The following is an 18,967-nucleotide window of genomic DNA, read 5'->3' as shown; positions in this document are numbered from 1 at the left end:
ACACACACACACACACACATATATATATATATATATATATATTTCCTATTTCCTCCTATGAATATTTTATCCTACCTTCTAAGAAGTAGAAGAACATCCATATTTTGGTCATACTTCTTGTTGAGCTTCATGTGATCTGTGGATTATATCTTGGGTAATCCAAGCTATTAGGCTTATATCCACTTATATGTGAGTATGCACCATACTTGTTCATTTGTGATTGGAATATCTCACTCATGATGATAGTTTGTACTTCCTTCCATGTTCCTATGAATTTTGTGGTTATTTTTAATAGCTTAATAGTACTTCATTGTGTAATGTACCACATTTTCTCTATCCATTCCTCTGTTGACAGGCATCTGGGTTCTTTTCAGCTTCTGACTATTATAAATCAGGTGGTTATGAACATAGTGGAACATGTGTTCTTGTTATCCATTGGACCATATTTTGTGTCAATGATCAGTAGTATAGCTGGGTACTCAGAAAGGACAATGTCCAATTTTCTGAGGAACCTCCAGACTGATTTCAAGAATGGTTGTACCACCTTGCAATTCCTAAAACAGTGGAGGAGTGTTCCTCTTTCTCCATAACCTTGTCAGCATCTTTTGTCACCTGAGATTTTTATTTTAGCCATTCTGACTAGTATGAGGTATAATCTAACGGTTGTGTTTATTTGCATTTACCTGATGACAAAGGATGTTGAACATTTCTTTAGGTGCTTTTGAGACATTCAATATTCCTCAGGCGAGACTTCTTTGTTTAATTCTGTATACCATTTTTAATATGATTCTTTGATTCTCTGTAATCTAACTTTGTGATTTCTTTATATGTTGGATATTAGCCCTCTATCAGATGTAGGATTGGTAAAGATCTTTTCCCAATCTCTTTCTTGCCATTTTGTCCTAATGACAAGGTACTTAGCCTTACAGAAGTTTTGCAATTCATGAAGTCCCATTTGTCGATTCCTGATTTTAGAGCATAAGTGGTTGGTGTTTTGTTCAGGAAATTATCACCAGTGTCCATGTGTTCGAGGTTCTTCCCCACTTTCTCTCTGCTAGTTTACCTGTATCTGGTTTTATGTGGGGGTTCTTGATCCACAGGGACTTGAGCTTGGTACAAGGCAATAAGAATAGGTCAATTTGCAGACTTCTACATACTGACTGACATGTGAACCAGCACCATTTGTTAAAAATGCTCTTTTTTTTCCACTGGATGGTTTTAGCTCCTTTGTCAAATATCAAGTGACCACAGGTATGTGGGTGCATTTCTGGGTCTAGGAATCTAGTCCATTGATCTACCTACCTGTCTCTTTACCAATACCATACAGTTTTCATCACTACTCCTCTTCAATACACCCTTGGGTCAGGGATAATGATTCCTTCAGAAGTTCTTTTTTTATTAAGGATAGTTTTCACTATCTTGTTTTTTGTTTTGTTTGTTTTGTTTTTAAATTTTTATTGTTGTCGTTATTCCAAATAATTTTCCAAGTTGCTTTGTCTAACTCTATGAAGAATTGCTTTGGAATTTTGATGAGGATCAGATTGAATCTGTATATTGCTTTCGGCAGGATGGCCATTTTTTACAATATTAATCCTGCCAATCCGTAGGCATGGGAGGTCTTTCCATCTTCTGATATTTTCTATTTATTTTTTCACAAACGTGAAGTTCTCATCATACAAATCTTGCACATGCTTAGTCATACCAAGGTATTTTATTTTATTTGTGACTACTGTGAAGGTTATCATTTTTCTAATTTTTTCCTTTGAGTAGAGGGAAGTACTAATTTGTTTGACTTAATTTTATAACCAGCCACTTTGCTGAAGTTCTTTATCAGGCTTCATAGTTCTCTGGTGGAACTTTTGGGGTCATCTGCAAATAGTGATATTTTGCTACTTCCTTTCCAATTTGTATTACCTTGGCCTACTTTTGTTGTCTGGTTAATAGGGCTAGGGTTTTGAGTACTATATTGAATACATAGTGAAAGAGTAGGCAGTCTTGTCTACTCTCTGAATATAGTGGGATTGCTTCAAGGTTCTTTCCATTTAGTTTGATGTTGTCAACTGGTCATCTGTTTATTGCATTTACAATGTTTATGTATGGACCTTGAATTCCGGATCTATCCAAGACTTTTAACATGAAAGTGTGTTGAATTTTGTCAAATGCTTTTTCAACATTGAATGTGATGATCATGTGGTTTTCTTCTTTGTTGATATAGAGGATTACATTGATGGATTTCTGTATATTTAGCTATCCCTACATCCTTGGGATGAAACCTACTTGACCATGATGGATGCTCACTTTGATAAGTTTTTGGATTCAGTTTGTAAGAATAACATTGCATAATTTTGCATTGATATTCAAAAGGGAAATTGGTCTGAAGATTTTGAATATTTTTTGGTCTTTGTGTGGCTGGCTTGGGTATAAGTATAATTGTGGCTTCATAGAATAAACTGGTTAAGGTTGCTTCTGTTTCTATTTTGTGGAATACTTTGGATAGTATTGGTATTAGGTCTTCTATGAAGTTTTTTTTTTTTTTAGATTTTACTGAATTCTTATTACGTTATGTTTTCTTTTTTTTTTAATCTTTATTGAGTTGAGTATTTCTTATTTACATTTCGCTTCTTATTCACTTTCCCGGTTTCCAGGCCAACATTCCCAAACCGCTCCTCATCCCCTTCTATATGAATGTTTCCCTCCCCCAAACTCCCCCCATTACCGTCCTCACCCCAACAATCACGTTCTGTTCTTGATCTTAGAGCATTAAGCCATTTTCTCCAGTACCCATGTGTTCGAGATGCTAACTCAATTTCTTTTTTACTAGTTTGTGTGTATCTGGTTTGATGTGGAGGTACTTGATCTACTTGAACTTAAGCTTTATACAGGGTGACAAGCATGGCTCGATCTGCATTCTTCTACCTGCTGACCTACAGTTGAACCAGCACCATTTGTTGAAAATGCTGTCCTTTTTCCATTGGATGGTTTTGGCACCTGTGTCAAAAATCAAGTGACATAGGTGTGTGGGTTCATTTCTGGGTCTTCAATTCTATTCCACTGGTATATCTGTCTGTCTCTGTACCCATACCATGCAGTTTTTATGACTATTGCTGTTTAATAATGCTTGAGTTCAGGGATACTTATTCCTGCAGAAGTCCTTTTATTGTTGAGGATAGTTTTAGCTATCCTGGGTTTTTGGTTATTCCAGATGAATTTGCAAATTGTTCTATCTAACTCTTTGAAGAATTGGATTGGTATTTTGATGGGAATTGCACTGAATCTGCAGATCGCTTTTGGTAAAATGGCCATTTTTACTATATACTCCTGCCAAATCATGAGCATGGGAGATCTTTCCATTTTCTGAGGTCTTCTTCAATTTCTTTCTTCAGAGGCTTGAAGTTCTTATTGTACAGATCTTTTACTTGCTTGGTTAAAGTCACACCGAAGTATTTTATATTATTTGGGACTATTATGAAGGGTGTCGTTTCCCTAATATCTTTCTTGGCTTGTTTCTCTTTTGTGTAGAGGACAGCTACTGAGTTTTTTGAGTTAATTTTATACCCAGCCACTAGGCTGAAGTTGTTTATCAGCTTTAGTAGTTCTTTGGTGGAACTTTTGGGATCACTTAAATATACTATCATATCATCTGCAAATAGTGATATTTTGACTTTTTCTTTTCCAATCTGTATCCCATTGATCTCTTTTTGTTGTCTGATTGCTCTGGCTAGAATTTCAACAACTATATTGAATAAGTAGGGAGAGAGTGGGCAGCCTTATCTAGTCCCTGATTTTAGTGGGATTGCTTCAAGTTTCTCTCCATTTAGTTTAATGTTAGCAACTGGTTTGCTGTATATGGCTTTTACTATGTTTAGGTATGGGCCTTGAAATCCTATTCTTTCTAGGACTTTTATCATGAAGGGGTGTTAAATTTTGTCAATTGCTTTCTCAGCATCTAATGAAATGATCATGTGGTTCTGTTCTTTCAGTTTGTTTATATAATGGAACATGTTGATGGTTTTCTGTATATTAAACCATCCCTACATGCCCAGGATGAAGCCTACTTGATCATGTTGTATGATTGTTTTGATGTGCTCTTGGATTCAGTTTGCCAGAATTTTATTGAGTATTTTTGCGTCGATATTCATAAGGGAAATTGGTCTGAAGTTCTCTTTCTTTGTTGGGTCTTTGTGTGGTTTAGGTATGAGAGTAATTGTGGCTTCATAGAAGGAGTTCAGTAGGGCTCCATCTGTTTCAATTTTGTGAAATAGTTTGGATAGTATTGGTATGAGGTCTTCTATGAAGGTCTGATAGAATTCTGCACTAAACCCATCTGGACCTGGGTTCTTTTTTGTTGGAAGACCTTTAATGACTGTTTCTATTTCGTTAGGAGTTATGGGGTTGTTTAAATAGTTTATCTGTTCCTGATTTAACTTCCATACCTGATATCTGTCTAGGAAATTGTCTATTTCCTGCAGATTTTCTAGTTTTGTTGAATATATGCTTTTGTAGTAGGATCTGATGATTTTTTGAATTTCCTCTGAATCTGTAGTTATGTCTCCCTTTTCATTTCTGATTTTGTTTATTTGGACACACTCTCTGTGTCCTCTTAGTAGTTTGGCTAAGGGATTATCTATCGGGTTGATTTTCTCAACAAACCAACTTTTGGTTCTCTTGATTATTTCTATGATCCTTTTTGTTTCTACTTGGTTGATTTCAGCTCTGAGTTTGATTATTTCCTGCCTTCTAATCTTCCTGGGTGTATTTGCTTCTTTTTGTTCTACAGCTTTTCAGTGTGCTGTCAAGCTGCTGACATATGCTCTCCTGTTTCTTTCTGCAGGCACTCAGAGCTATGAGATTTTTTTTTTCTTAGCACAGCTTTCATTGTGTCCCATAAGTTTCGGTATGCTGTACCTTCATTTTCATTAAATTCTAAGAAGTCTTTAATTTCTTTCTTTATTTCTTCCTTGACCAGGTTATCATTGAGTAGAGCATTGTTCAACTTCCATATACATGTGGGGGTTCTTCACTTATTGTAATTGAAAACCAGCTTTAGCCGGTGGTGGTCTGATAGATGCATGGGATTATTTCTATCTTTCTGCATTTGTTGAGGCCTGTTTTATGACCAATTATGTGGTCAATTTTGGAGAAAGTACCATGAAGAGCTGAGAAGAAGGTATATCCTTTTGCTTTAGGATAGAATGTTCTATAAATATCTGTTAAGTCCATTTGTTTCATGACTTTTCTTAATCTCTCTATGTCTCTGTTTAATTTCTGTTTCCATGATCTGTCCATTGATGAGAGTGGGGTGTTGAAATCTCCCACTATTATTGTGTGATGTGCAATGTGTATTTTGAGCTTTAGTAAGGTTTCTTTTATGTATGTAGATGCCCCTGTATTTGGAGATATTTAGGATTCAGAGTTCATCTTGGTGGATTTTTCCTTTGATGAGTATGAAGTGTCCTTCCTTTCTTTTTTAAGGACTTTTAGTTGAAAATCGATTTTATTTGATATTAGAATGGCTACTCCAGCTTGCTTCTTCAGACCGTTTGCTTGGAAAGTTGTTCTCCAGCCTTTCACTCTGAGGTAGTGTCTGTCTTTGTCTCTGAGGTGTGTTTCCTGTACGCAGCAGAATGCAGGGTCCTCATTGTGTATCCAGTTTGTTCATCTATGTCTTTTTATTGGGGAGTTGAGACCATTGATGTTGAAAGATATTAAGGAATAGTGATTATTGCTTCCTGTTATATTCGTATTTGGATGTGAGGTTATGTTTATGTGCTTTCCTTCTCTTTGTTTTGTTGCCAAGATGATTAGTTTCTTGCTTTTTCTAGGGTGTAGCTTGCCTCCTTATGTTGGGATTTACCATTTATTATCCTTTGTAGCACTGGATTTGTAGAAAGATATTGTGTAAATTTGGTTTTGTCATGGAATATCTTGGTTTCTCCATCTACGGTAATTGAGAGATTTACAGGATACAGTAAGCTGGGCTGGCATTTGTGTTCTCTTAGGGTCTGTATGATATCTGTCCAGGATCTTCTGGATTTCATAGTCTCTGGCAAGAAGTCTGGTGTGATTCTGATAGGTTTGCCTTTATATGTTACTTGACCTTTTTCCCTTACTGCTTTTAATATTATTTCTTTATTTTGTGCAATTGGTGTTATGACTATCATGTGAAGGGAAGAGTTTCTTTTCTGGTCCAATCTATAGGAGTTCTGTAGGTTTCTTTTATATTTATGGGCATCTCTTTCTTTAGGTAAGGGAAGTTTTCTTCTATGATTTTGTTGAAGATATTTACTAGTCCTTTGAGCTGGGAGACTTCGCTCTCTTCTATATCTATTATCCTTAGGTTTAATCTTCTCATTGAGTCCTGGATTTTCTGTATGTTTTGGATCAGTAGCTTTTTCCATTTTACAATATCTTTGTCAGTTGTGTCGATGATTTCGATGTAGTCTTTTGCTCCTGAGATTCTCTCTTCTATCGCTTGTATTCTGTTGGTGATGCTTGTATCTACAGCTCCCTGTCTCTTTCTTTGGTTTGTTTCCCTGTGTTCTTTCTTTATTGCTTCTATTTCCATTTTTAATTCCTTCAACTGTTTGATTGTGTTTTCCTGGAATTCTTTCAGGGACTTTTGTGATTCCTCTCTATAGGCTTCTACTTGTTTATTTATGTTTTCCTGTGTTTCTAAGGAAGTTCTTCATGTCTTTCTTGAAGTCCTCCAGCATCATGATGAAATATGATTTTAAATCTAGATCTTGCTTTTCTGGTGTGTTTGGATGTTCATTGTTTGCTTTGGTGGTAGAATTTGGCTCTGATGATGCCATGTAGTCTTGGTTTCTGTTGCTTGGATTCCTATGCATGCCTCGCCATCAGATTGTCTCTATTGTTACTTTGTTCTGCTATTTCTGACAGTGGCTAGACCATCCTATAGGCCTGTGTGTCACGAGTGCTGTAGACCTGTTTTCCTGTTTTCTTTCCGCCAGTTATGGGAACAGAGTGTTCTGCTTTCAGGTGTGTAGTCTTTCCTGTCTACTGGTCTTCAGCTCTTCCTGTGGGCCTGTGTCCTGAGTCCACCAGGCAGGTCGTTTGGAGCAGAAAAGTTGGTCTTACCTGTGGTACCGTGGCTCAAGTTGCTCATGGGGGCTCCTTTTGAGCTCTCCATGAGGGCAGCAACCAGGAGGGCCTGCTTCGCCTTTTCCAGGACCCCCCACCCTTGCACCGGGGTCCCAGATGGCATTAGGTGTTTTCCTCTGGAGTCAGAAATGTGGGTAGAGTGTAGTCTTTCTGGCTTCCCAGGCATATCTCCCCCTCTGAAGTTCTAGCTTTCCCTCCCATGGGATTTGGGTGCAAAGAACTGGTGACTGCATTCCTTCAGTTCTGGGTGGTGTCTAGAGCTTGTGGGACCTGCAGCTCCAGTGCCCCTATCTTCCATTTCCCACTTTCCTCTTGGGTCAGGGATGTGGGCAGGGGTGGGCAGTATTGGTGGTCTCTCCTGCTCTGCAGCCTCAGGAGTGCCCACCTGTCCAGGCAGAGAGCTCTCTCTCCCAAGGGCTTTTGGAGCAGTGAGCTGCGGGCTGGGATCAGCGAGGTTCATAAAGTTCTGATAGAATTTTCCATTAAACCAATCTGGTCATGGACTTTTTTGTTTGGGAAACTTTTAATGACTTCTTCTATTTCTTTAGAAGTTAAGGGATGGTTTACATGATTTATCTGATCCTGATTTAATTTTAGTAGCTGGCATCTGGCAAGAAAATTTTCCATTTCATCCAGATTTTTCAGTTTTCTTATTACAAGTTTTTTTTTTTAAATTTCCTTAGATTCTACTGTTATGTTTCTCTTTTCTTTCTTTTTTGTCATCTTTTCTCCATCTTTATTAAACTGGGTATTTCTTATTTACATTTCAAATGTTATTCCCTTTCCCGGTCTCCAGGCCAATATCCCCCACCCCTGGAACACCTACTTCATCCAGCAAGGAAGATGCAACACCGCTGGATTTCTCAACAGCCTTTATTGTAGGAACACCTCATTGTTGATACAGGGGACCCCAAGGAACAAAGGCACCAGCCTTATATACAAGACAGGCTATGGCTATACACTTGACCTCTAGGGATTGGTGGAGCATGAAATATCTCATTAGCATGAATATCACTCCAGCCTGAAGCTGCTGGAGAAATGCCAAGGACATGCGCTTTGTGGGTGTTAACCACAAACGACCACCAGATGTCAGCACCATCTTTTATCTATACGTGCCACTCCCTACACTCCCCCTCCTCTTCTGTGTGGGTGCTCCCTTCCCCATCTTCCCCCAATTACTGCCCTCGCCCCAACAATCTCATTCACTGGGACTCCAGCCTTGGCAGGACCAAAGGCTTCCCCTTCCACTAGTGCCCTTAGTAGGCTATTCATTACTATCTACGAATTTGGAGCCCAGGGTCAATCCATGTATAGACTTTTGGTAGTGGTTTAGTCCCTGGAAGCTATCGTTGGATGGGTTTGTTGATCATATGTGTTCTCAAGACCCTTCAGCTCTTTCAGTTCTTTCTCTGATTCCTTCAACCGGGGTCCCGTTCCTAGTTCAGTGGATTGTTTCTTGCATTCACATATATATTTGTCATAGTCTAGCTGTCTCAGGAGAGATATACATCTGGTTCCTGTCGGCCTGCAATTCTTTGCTTCATCCAGCTTATCTAATTGGATGGCTGTATATGTATGGGCCACACATGGGGCAAGCTCTGAATGGGTGCTCCTTCTGCCTCTGTTTTAAAATTTGCCTCCCTATTCCCTGCCAAGGGTATTCTTGTTCCCCTATTAAAGAAGGAGTGAAGCATTCACATTTTGGTCATCCCTCTTGAGTTTCATGTGTTCTGTGCATCTAGCACAACTCAAGCATTTGAGCTAATAGCCACTTATCAATGAGTGCATACCATGTGTGTTTTTCTGTGATTGGGTTACCTAACTCAGGATAATATTTTCCAGTTCCATCCATTTGCCTATGAATTTCATAAAGTCATTTTTGATAGTTGAGTAATATTCCATTGTGTAGATGTACCACATTTTCTGTATCCATTCCTTTGTTGAAGGGCATCTGGGTTCTTTCCAGATACTGGTTATTATAAATAAGGCTGCTATGAACATAGTGGAGCATGTGTCTTTGTTATATGTAGGGGCATCTTTTGGATATATGCCCAAGAGAGGTATAGCTGGGTCCTCAGGTAGTTCAATGTCCATATCTATGAGGAATCTCCAGACTGATGTCCAGAATGGTTGTACCAGTCTGTAATGCCACCAACAATGGAGGAGTGTTCCTCTTTCTACACATCCTCGCCAGCATCTTCTTTCCCTAGAGTTTTTGATCTTAGCTATTCTGACTGGTGTGAGGTGGAATCTCAGTAATGTTTTGATTTGCATTTCCTGTATAAATAAAGACATTGAACATCTCTTTAGGTGCTTCTCAGCCATTCAGTATTCCTCAGATGTTAATTTTTTCTTTCGCTCTCTACCACATTTTCAATAGGGTTATTCAACTCCCTTAAGTCTGATGTCATGAGTACTTTGTATATTTTGGAATAGGTCCTCTATCAGTTGTAGGATTGGTAAAGATCTTTTCCCAGTCTCTTGGTTGCTGTTTTGTCCTAATGACAGTGTCCTTTGACTTACAGGACCTTTGTAGCTTTATTAGATCCCATTTGTTGATTCTTGATGTTAGAGCATAAGCCATTGGTGTTTTGTTCAGGAACTTTTCTCCAGTAACCATTTGTTCAAGATTCTTCCCCACTTTTTTTTTATTAGTTTCAGTATATCTGGTTTGATGTGGAGGTCCTTCATCCACTTGGACTTAAGCTTTGTACAGAGTTATAAGAATAGATTCATCTGCATTCTTCTACATGCTGTCCTCCAGTTGAACCAGCACCATTTGCTGAAAATGCTATCTTTTTCCATTGGATGTTTTTGATTCCTTTGTCAAAAATCAAGTGACCATAGATGTGTGGGTTCATTTCTGGTTCTTCAATTCTATTCCACTGGTCAATCTGCCTGTCTCTGAACCAATATCATACAGTTTTTATCACTACTGCTGTGTAATACTGCTTGAGTTCAGGGGTATTGATTCCCCAGGAATTCCTTTCATTGTTGAGAATAGTTTGATATCCTGGGTTTTTTGTTATACCAGATGAATTTGCAAATTGTTCTATCTAACACTATGAAGAATTGGATTGGAATTTTTATAAGGATTGCATTGAATCTGTAGATCACTTTTGGTAAAATGGCCATTTTTACTATATTAATCCTGCCATGAGCATGGGAGATCTTTCAATCCTCTGAGATCTTCTTGAATTTATTTCTCAGAGACTTGAAGATCTTTCACTCACTTGGTATTTCATATTATTTGGGACTATTTTGAAGGGTGTTGTTACCCTAATTTTTTTCTCAGCTTGTTTATCTTTTGTGTAGAGGAAGGCTACTTATTTGAGTTAATTTTATACACAGCCACTTTGCTGAAGTTTATCAGGTTTACTAGTTCTCTCGTGGAACATCTGGGGTCACTAAAATACACTATCATATAATCTGCAAATAGTGATATTTTGACTTCTTCCTTTCCAATCTGTATCCCCTTGATTTCCTTTTGTTGTCTGATTGCTCTGGCTAGGACTTTGAGAACCATATTGAATGAGTAGGGAGAGAGTGGGCAGCCTTTTTTAATCCCTGTTTCTCATGGGATTACTTCAAGTTTCTCTCCATTTTATTTAATGTTAGCTACTGATTTGCTGTATGTGGCTTTTACTATCTTTATGGATGGGTCTTGAACTCCTGTTTTTTCCAGGACTTTTATCATGAAGGGGTGTTGAATTTTGACAAATGCCTTCTCAGCATCTAATGAAATGATGATGTGGTTTTTATCTTTCAGTTTGTTTATATAGTGGATTATGCTGATGGTTTTCCATATATTGAACCATCCCTGAATACCTGGGATGAAGCATACTTGATCAGGATGGATGAATGTTTTGATGTGTTCTTGGATTTGGTTTGCAAGTATTTTATTCAGTATTTTTGCATCAATATTCATGAGGGAAGTTGGTCTGAAGCTCTCTTTCTTTATTGGGTCTTTATGTGGTTTAGGTATAAGAGTAATTGTGGCTTCATACATGGATTTCAGTAGCAGTCATCTGTTTCAATTTTGTGGAATAGTTTGGATACTATTGGTATGAGGTCTTCTATGATGATCTGATAGAATTCTGCACTGAACCCATCTAGACGTGGGCTCTTTTTAGTTGGGAGACATTTTTTTTTATTAACTTGAGTATTTCTTATATACATTTCAAGTGTTATTCCCTTTCCCGGTTTCCGGGCAAACATCCCCCTCCCCCCTCCCCTTCCTTATGGGTGTTCCCCTCCCAACCCTCCCCCCATTGCTGCCCTCCCCCCATAGTCTAGTTCACTGGGGGTTCAGTCTTAGCAGGACCCAGGGCTTCCCCTTCCACTGGTGCTCTTACTAGGATATTCATTGCTACCTATGGGGTCAGAGTCCAGGGTCAGTCCATGTATAGTATTTAGGTAGTGGCTTAGTCCCTGGAAGCTTTGGTTGCTTGGCATTGTTGTACTTTTGGGGTCTCGAGCCCCTTCAAGCTCTTCCAGTTCTTTCTCTGATTCCTTCAACGGGGGACCTATTCTCAGTTCAGTGGTTTGCTGCTGGCATTCGCCTCTGTATTTGCTGTATTCTGGCTGTGTCTCTCAGGAGCGATCTACATCCGGCTCCTGTCGGTCTGCACTTCTTTGCTTCATCCATCTTGTCTAATTGGGTGGCTGTATATGTATGGGCCACATGTGGGGCAGGCTCTGAATGGGTGTTCCTTCAGTCTCTGTTTTAATCTTTGCCTCTCTCTTTAGTTGGGAGACTTTTAATGACTACTTCTATTACTTTAGGAGTTGTGTGGTTGTTTAAATGGCTTATCAGTTCATGATTTATCTTCGGTAACTGGTCTTTTTCTAGGAAATTGTCCATCTCCTCAAGATTTTCAAGATTTGTTGTATATAGGCTTTTGTAGTAGGATCTGATGATATTTTTGAATTTCCTCTGATTCTGTTGTTTTGTCTCCCTTTTCATTTCTGATTTTGTTAATTTGGGCACACTCTCTGTGTCCTCTGGTTAATCTGGCTAAGTTTCCTCTTTAATGGCCTCTGGTTGTTTACTTGTGTTGTCCTGTGTATTCCTTAAGAAAGTTATTTATGACCTTCTCCTCCCTCCATCATCATGATCTAATGTGATTTTAAACCTAGACCTTGCTTTTCTGGTGTGTTTGAATATTCAATGTTTCTCTTGGTGTGAGAATTGGATTCTGATGATGCCATGTAGTCTTGGTTTCTGTTGCCTGTGTTCCTGTACTTGCCTCTCCTTACCAGGCTGTCTCTGGCATTACCTTGTTTTACTATTTCTGATAGTGACTTGACCGTCCTATAGGCCTGTGTGTCAAGAGTGCTGTAGACCTCTTTTCCTGTTTTCTTTCAGCCAGTTATGGGAGCAGAGTGTTCTGCTCTCAGGCAGTCATTCCTGTCCACTGGCTTTCAGTTGTCCCTGTGGGCAGGAAACAGAAGGGCCTGCCCCCACTTCTCCTAGGTCCCTGTGAACAAGGAGCCTGGATGACACTAGGCGTTTTCCTCTAGAGTAATAAATGTGGGCAGAGTGTAGTCTCCTTTGTTTTCCCAGGCATTTCTGCTCATCTGAAGGTCTAGCTCTCCCTCACATTGATTTGGGTGCAGGGAACTGTTTGACCAGGTCCATTCAGATCCAGGCACAGTCTGGAACACAAGGATCCTGCAGTTTGACTGCTCCTATCTTCCTGTGCCCAGAGGCACTACACAGTTTCCTCTTGGACCAGGGATGTAGGCAATGGTGGGCAGAAGTGATGATCTCTCCTGCCCTGCAGTCTCAGGATTGCCCATGCTTCTGAGCTATCAACTCTCTCTCCCACAGGGTTTGGCAGCAGGTAGCTGTGGGCCAGGATCAGCGAGGTTTGGGTGCCAGCTAGAAACCAGAAGTGTTCAGTCTCAGAGGAATTTTGCCTTAGATTGTCCTGAGTCCACCAGTCAGGTCACTTGGGGCAGAAAAGTTGGTCTTACCTCTGGTCTCAGGCCTGAAGTTACTCCTCTGGGCTAGCTTTCAGCTCTCCATGAGGGAAGCAACCAAAAGGGCCTGCCCCTACTTCTTCTGGGTCCCTGTGCACAGGGCTCCCAGATGGCACTAGGCGTTTTCCTCTAGACTCAGCAATGTGGGCAGAGAGTAGTCTCCTCTGGTTTCCCGGGCACTTCTGCCCTTCTGAAATTCTAGCTGTCCCTCCCACAAGATTTTGGAGCAGGGAGCTGTGGGAGGTCTCCCTTTTCATTTCTGATTTTGTTAATTTGGATAAACTCTTCTTGCACTCTGTCTAATCTGGCTAAGGGATAATATATCTTGTTGATTTTTCTAAGAACCAGCTTCTTTTTTTTTGTTTGTTTGTTTTTTGTTTTTGTTTTTGTTTTTGGTTTTTTTTGGATACTTCTTTTTGTTTCTTCTTGGTTGATTTCAGCCCTGAGTTTGATTATGTCCTGCCACCTACTAGTCTTGACTATATTTTCTTGTTTTCATTATAGAGCTTTCATGTATGCAGTCAAGCTGCTAATGCATGTTCTCTCCAGTTTCTTTTTGGAGGCACTCAAAGCCATGAAGTTTCCTCTCAGCACTGCTTTCCCTGTATCCCATAAGCTTGTGTATTTTGTGCCTTTATTGTTATTAAATTCAAAGTCTTTAATTTCTTAATTTCTTCCTTTTCAAATTATCATTGACTAGAACATTCTCTGATTCCATGTGTTTGTGGGCTTTCTGTCATTTTTGTTGTTATTTGAGACCAGGCTTATTGCATGGTGATCTGATGGGATTATTTCAATTTTCTTTTTTTTTTTCCGTTGAGGCCTGTTTTGAGACTGATTATATGGTCAATTCTAGATAAAATACCTTGAGTGCTGAGAAGAGGAATGTGCTTTTGTTTTAGATTGAGATGTTCTATAGATATGCTAAATCCATTTTGTTCATAAGTGCTTTCAGTTTCACTGTTTCTCTGTATAGTTTCTGTTTCAATGATTTTTTTTACATTGCTGAGAGAGGGATTTGGAAGTCTGGCTCTATTATTATGTAATGTACAGTGTGTGCTTTGAGCTTTAGTAAGGTTTCTATTATGAGGGTAGGTACACTTACCTTTGAAACATAGATATTCAGGATTTAGTGTTCATCTCAGTGGATTTTTCCTTTGATGGATTCGAAGTGTCCTTCCTTATCTTTTTTGATAACTTTTGGTAGAATGTTGATTTTATTCGATGTAAGAATGGCTCTATTTCTCTTTCTCTACATCTTTGCCAGCATCTGTTGCCACCTGACTTTTTTTTTCGGAGCTGGGGACCGAACCCAGGGCCTTGCGCTTGCTAGGCAAGTGCTCTACCACTGAGCTAAATTCCCAACCCCACCACCTGAGTTTTTGAAGTTAGTCATTCTGATTGGCATGAGGTGGAATCTCAGGGTTGCTTTTGATTTGCATTCCCCTGATGACTAAGAATGTTGAACACTTCTTTAGGTACTTCTCAGATATTAGATATTCCTCAACTGAGAATTCTTTGTTTATCCCTGTATCCCATTTTAATATGGTTATTTGGCTTTCTGGAGTCTACCTTCTTGAGTTCTTTGTGTAATTTGGATATTAGCTCACTCTAAGATATAAGATTTGTAAAGATCTTTTCCCAATCTGTTGATTGCCATTTTGTTCTAGTGACAGAGTCCTTTGAAAGACATAACTTTGTAGTTTTATGAGGTCCCATTTGTCAATATTTGATCTTAGAGCATAATCCATTGGTGTTTTATTTAGCATATTTTCCCCAGTGACCGTGTGTTCAAGGAACTTCCCCACTTTTTCTTCTATTAATTTGAGTGTATTTGGTTTTACGTGGCATTGTTTCATACACTTGGATTTATGCTTTGTACAGGGCAATAGGAGTGCTTTCATTAGCATTCTTTCACATGCTAACCTCACATTGAACCAGCAACATTTGTTGAAAATGCTACCTTTTTTTCCACTGAATGTTTTTAGCTCATTTGTCAAAGATCAAGTGACCATAGTGGCATGGGTTCATTTCTGAGTCATCAATTATATTCCATTGATCTATCCTCCTATCTCTACCCTGTTATCTAAGGCTATGTTTATGTTAAAGGTTCATGCTGAACCCACACTCTTCTTCAACGAGATGGCACCAGTGGTAAAATGGGCACAGGAGAGCAGGCCTGCCTCTAAACAGGGTCTCATGTGAAACCTGGCCTTATGACATGGGTTTGGGAGAACTGGCCTTGCTCTCACATAGGAAGTGGTAAAATTCTGATACTGATGTCATAGTTTTGGAAGAAGTGTCAAGCTGAGAAATTCTACTATTACCTAGGTTACCTGAGGACTTTGAGCTAGCCCACCCAAATATCTAACTCATTTGAGTTGCTGGAATACATAAAGGGATGGATCCTGTAGAATCGAAGCTACAGGATCTTCATGAGTTAGGGCAATTGCAAGATATCAGAGAGAAATCTCATTGTAGTCTCAGTATTGTGAGCATAGCAGAAGCCACAGACCTGGAACAAGAACAATTACTCATTGCAATGAACATTTGCTGTTTGAAGAAAACACAATATTGTATAACACACCGAGACACACCATAGCTTCTACTGCAAGATATTTTATTTTATTTTATTTAAAAAAATTAATCCTTGATTTTTAATATTGGGGTGGTGCTTGCAAATTTTGATGACAGATTTGGGAGAAGGGAAAAGAGTGAGAGTGGGGTGCAAGATATAAAATACAAATAAAATCAATAAAATTATGAAAATATTCCACAAAACATAGTTGAAACAAATTGACCAATCCATTAAGGAACTGACTTTTCAGATCCCTACTGCTATGAATTACAATTACTCTATTTTGAATTGTTTTATGATCCCTAAATTCTTTGTGATGAGATTTTTTTATGGCTTCTATTTGGCAATTTGAAAAGATCATGTCAATATGATGATGCAGCTCAAATGAAGAGATAATAGTGTGCCTACTATGGCATTCTATAAAGAGGAGAAAAAAGCACTGAATAATAGTTTAGATAAGTTTACACAAATAGATTGCTAATAGCATCCAGTTCAGTAGCTCCCAGCTATGTTCCATGAATCCAGTTAATGTTTCTGTGGGACCCTGCCTTCTCTTGCATACTGACTCAACATTCAAATGGATATACTTTTGTCATGTAGAGTTTTGGACTAATACCATCTAAAGTAGGTTCTTATTTGTATAAGACTGTGGCACTCTGGTAATCTAATAAAAAAGAGCAACAATAGCTTAATTCCTTAGTAAAGTTTCTCCTTGACTTTATGGGTACCTTAAGCTATGAATGTCACTTAAAAAGTGAGACATATGAAAAGAATGTTCTCATAATTTTATGCCCCCGCAATTCAGAAAAATGTCTCTTATCTTTTCGGATATTGTGAGCTAGCACCATGCAGTAAGTAAAGATTCTGACATTCTTGAGGTTAATGTTATGTGAGTGCATCCTCTTTAGATTTTACAATGACACCACAGTGAAATCAGATTCTGTAGCCAAGAACTAGAAGAGGATATCCTCATTTGGTGATACAAATATTGCCATGGCACAAAAATTAGAATAAACACATCTGGAAAAGACATACATACCAATGCTTGTTGTGAGTACTTGAAGTAAGTTTCTCAGAAATATTTACAAAATAAATTTAACAAACTATTATAATGACCATTAACTTTAAGTGTTTGTATTCTGAGAGTCATAGATGAAACTTGAGTTGTAATTAGCTCTGAAAATTGAGCACATTAATACTTCTAGGGTAATAATTATAAGAACATAGCAAAAGACTGACAATTACAAGAAGCAGTTGAATATACTTTCATTATTAAGTCCTGAAAAATACTAGGTAAAGTGTGCTTATGACAAATGTATATCTGAAATGTTCAAAAACTGGAGCATGAAACAAAATTATCTTCAAATCATATGCATCAAGATAGTGTGACAAGTCCTTTCCTTACTCCTCATAGTGATAAAGAACTGTCTAGAACAGCAAAACATAAGAGACATAAAAAGAAGTCAAAGAGAAAAGTGAGGTTTACATTTTCAGTGTTTTCAGTACAGGACCAGAGTTCCTTGAAGACTTTAGATTTTATTACAAAATCTTTAGATTTGATAATTGCATTTGACAATGTCACAGAATTAAAAATAGAATGCTCTTTAGCATTTCTTGATATCAGCCATAAAAGATATAAGGAAGAACTCATTTATAATATTTTAAACAAAAAAGATCTCTGTTATAAATCTAAGAAGAAAAAGAAAGATCATGACATTAAAGTTGTCACATCCTTGTCAGGTGAACTGAACCTAACTGATATTCCCAGAACTTGGAATATGAAATGCACAGGATGGGGGTTCAAGGACAAACTAAGAAACAGCAAGTATAACGGCAGCCTGAATTAAAGGAGGTCCTTTCAAGTAGCAACTGAAACATCAATGCACTACAGAAAGAAATGTAAGGCTGTATGAACTGTAATAACTCCCTGTAGTGTTAACTCATCATTCCTAGATTGAAAAATGGTGAGGTTAACAAAGTAGTCTACAGATAAGGAAATTACCATTTAAATTCCAAACATAAAACACATAAAATGTAAAAATAACTCCAATACGCTAAGGGAACCATAAACACCTTACTAAACCATCATTATATTCTTAAAGAAAATTTTATTATTATATTAGCAAGCAGATCACTACAATCTTTGAAAATGCCACATTATTCCAAAAATAAACAGGTATTAAATGCTATATAAAAGAGAAAAAGTAAAGTAAACACATGCAACTATATATAAGCAAAATATGTCAAGTATTTCAATCAAATTTATTGAATAAAATTATTTCCAAAAATTAGTAAAAATCCACCTAACAATTAATATGTAAAAAGGTGCTGACACTAGATTTTTCCATTTTATCTTAGGAAAGAAAACATTTCCCTCCTGTAAGTAACAATTCCTACTACCTAGTATGTAGTATATATAGCAAAAGACCTTCAATAAGAAATCATCACAGACGAGGAAGATTTGCAAAGGTTTAGCATAAACCTTAAATAATATTCCAATCATAGGATCATCCAATACATCTGAACATCAATGTGGCTCCTTGCACTTGTCAGTTCATGACAAAATCAACTCCTTTGCCTTATTGTAGAAGTCTCATCCATTTCATATTACTGTGAAAAGCCTCCTCTTTTAAGATGAATCTGTACATCCTCTCCTTGGTAGTTGATAAAGCCATAATTACATATAGTTTCTTAATGAAAACAGAATAGTTCATTTATTAATTTTTGATGCACCCCAGATAACATGTGATTTAAATACAAGAATAAAAACTGGAGAAAACCAATGCTATGATGAAAAAGCTGATTAGAAGACTAACTCCTGGCTATTTTAGTAAATATTAATAAGAACACAAGTTTCCATGATCTTACTGAGATACTGAAGGTCATTTTGTTTTCAGAATGACTCGAATTGATTCTCTATTCAATACACAAAATTTGAGATAATTCTGTGTTGTTGTCAGGTACTCCAATGTGTATAAGTCATATAATTAATATTCTCTTGTTTGTGAACAGCAAATATTGTAGGCTGCTACTGTCTGTACTGAACATACATGTAAGTATTATTTGAAGACTTTAAAAAAGTATGTCATATATTTTCCATTTCTCAATTCCAACTTAAGCCCACTTTTGAATGAAGCAACCCAAGTAATCTAATTCAAATGGAGATCAGAGAAGTAGCTTAGTAAAGTATGCATTTCAGAATATTTGCCGAAACAGAGTCATGTCTTGGATTTCAATGTCCACTAACATATGTAGAATAGTGAGAGAAACTGAAGAGAAGAA

This window comes from Rattus norvegicus, chromosome 1, assembly GCF_036323735.1.
Source record: "Rattus norvegicus strain BN/NHsdMcwi chromosome 1, GRCr8, whole genome shotgun sequence".
In the NCBI taxonomy this organism is placed as follows: domain Eukaryota; kingdom Metazoa; phylum Chordata; class Mammalia; order Rodentia; family Muridae; genus Rattus; species Rattus norvegicus.
This window is presented reverse-complemented; position numbering follows the sequence as displayed.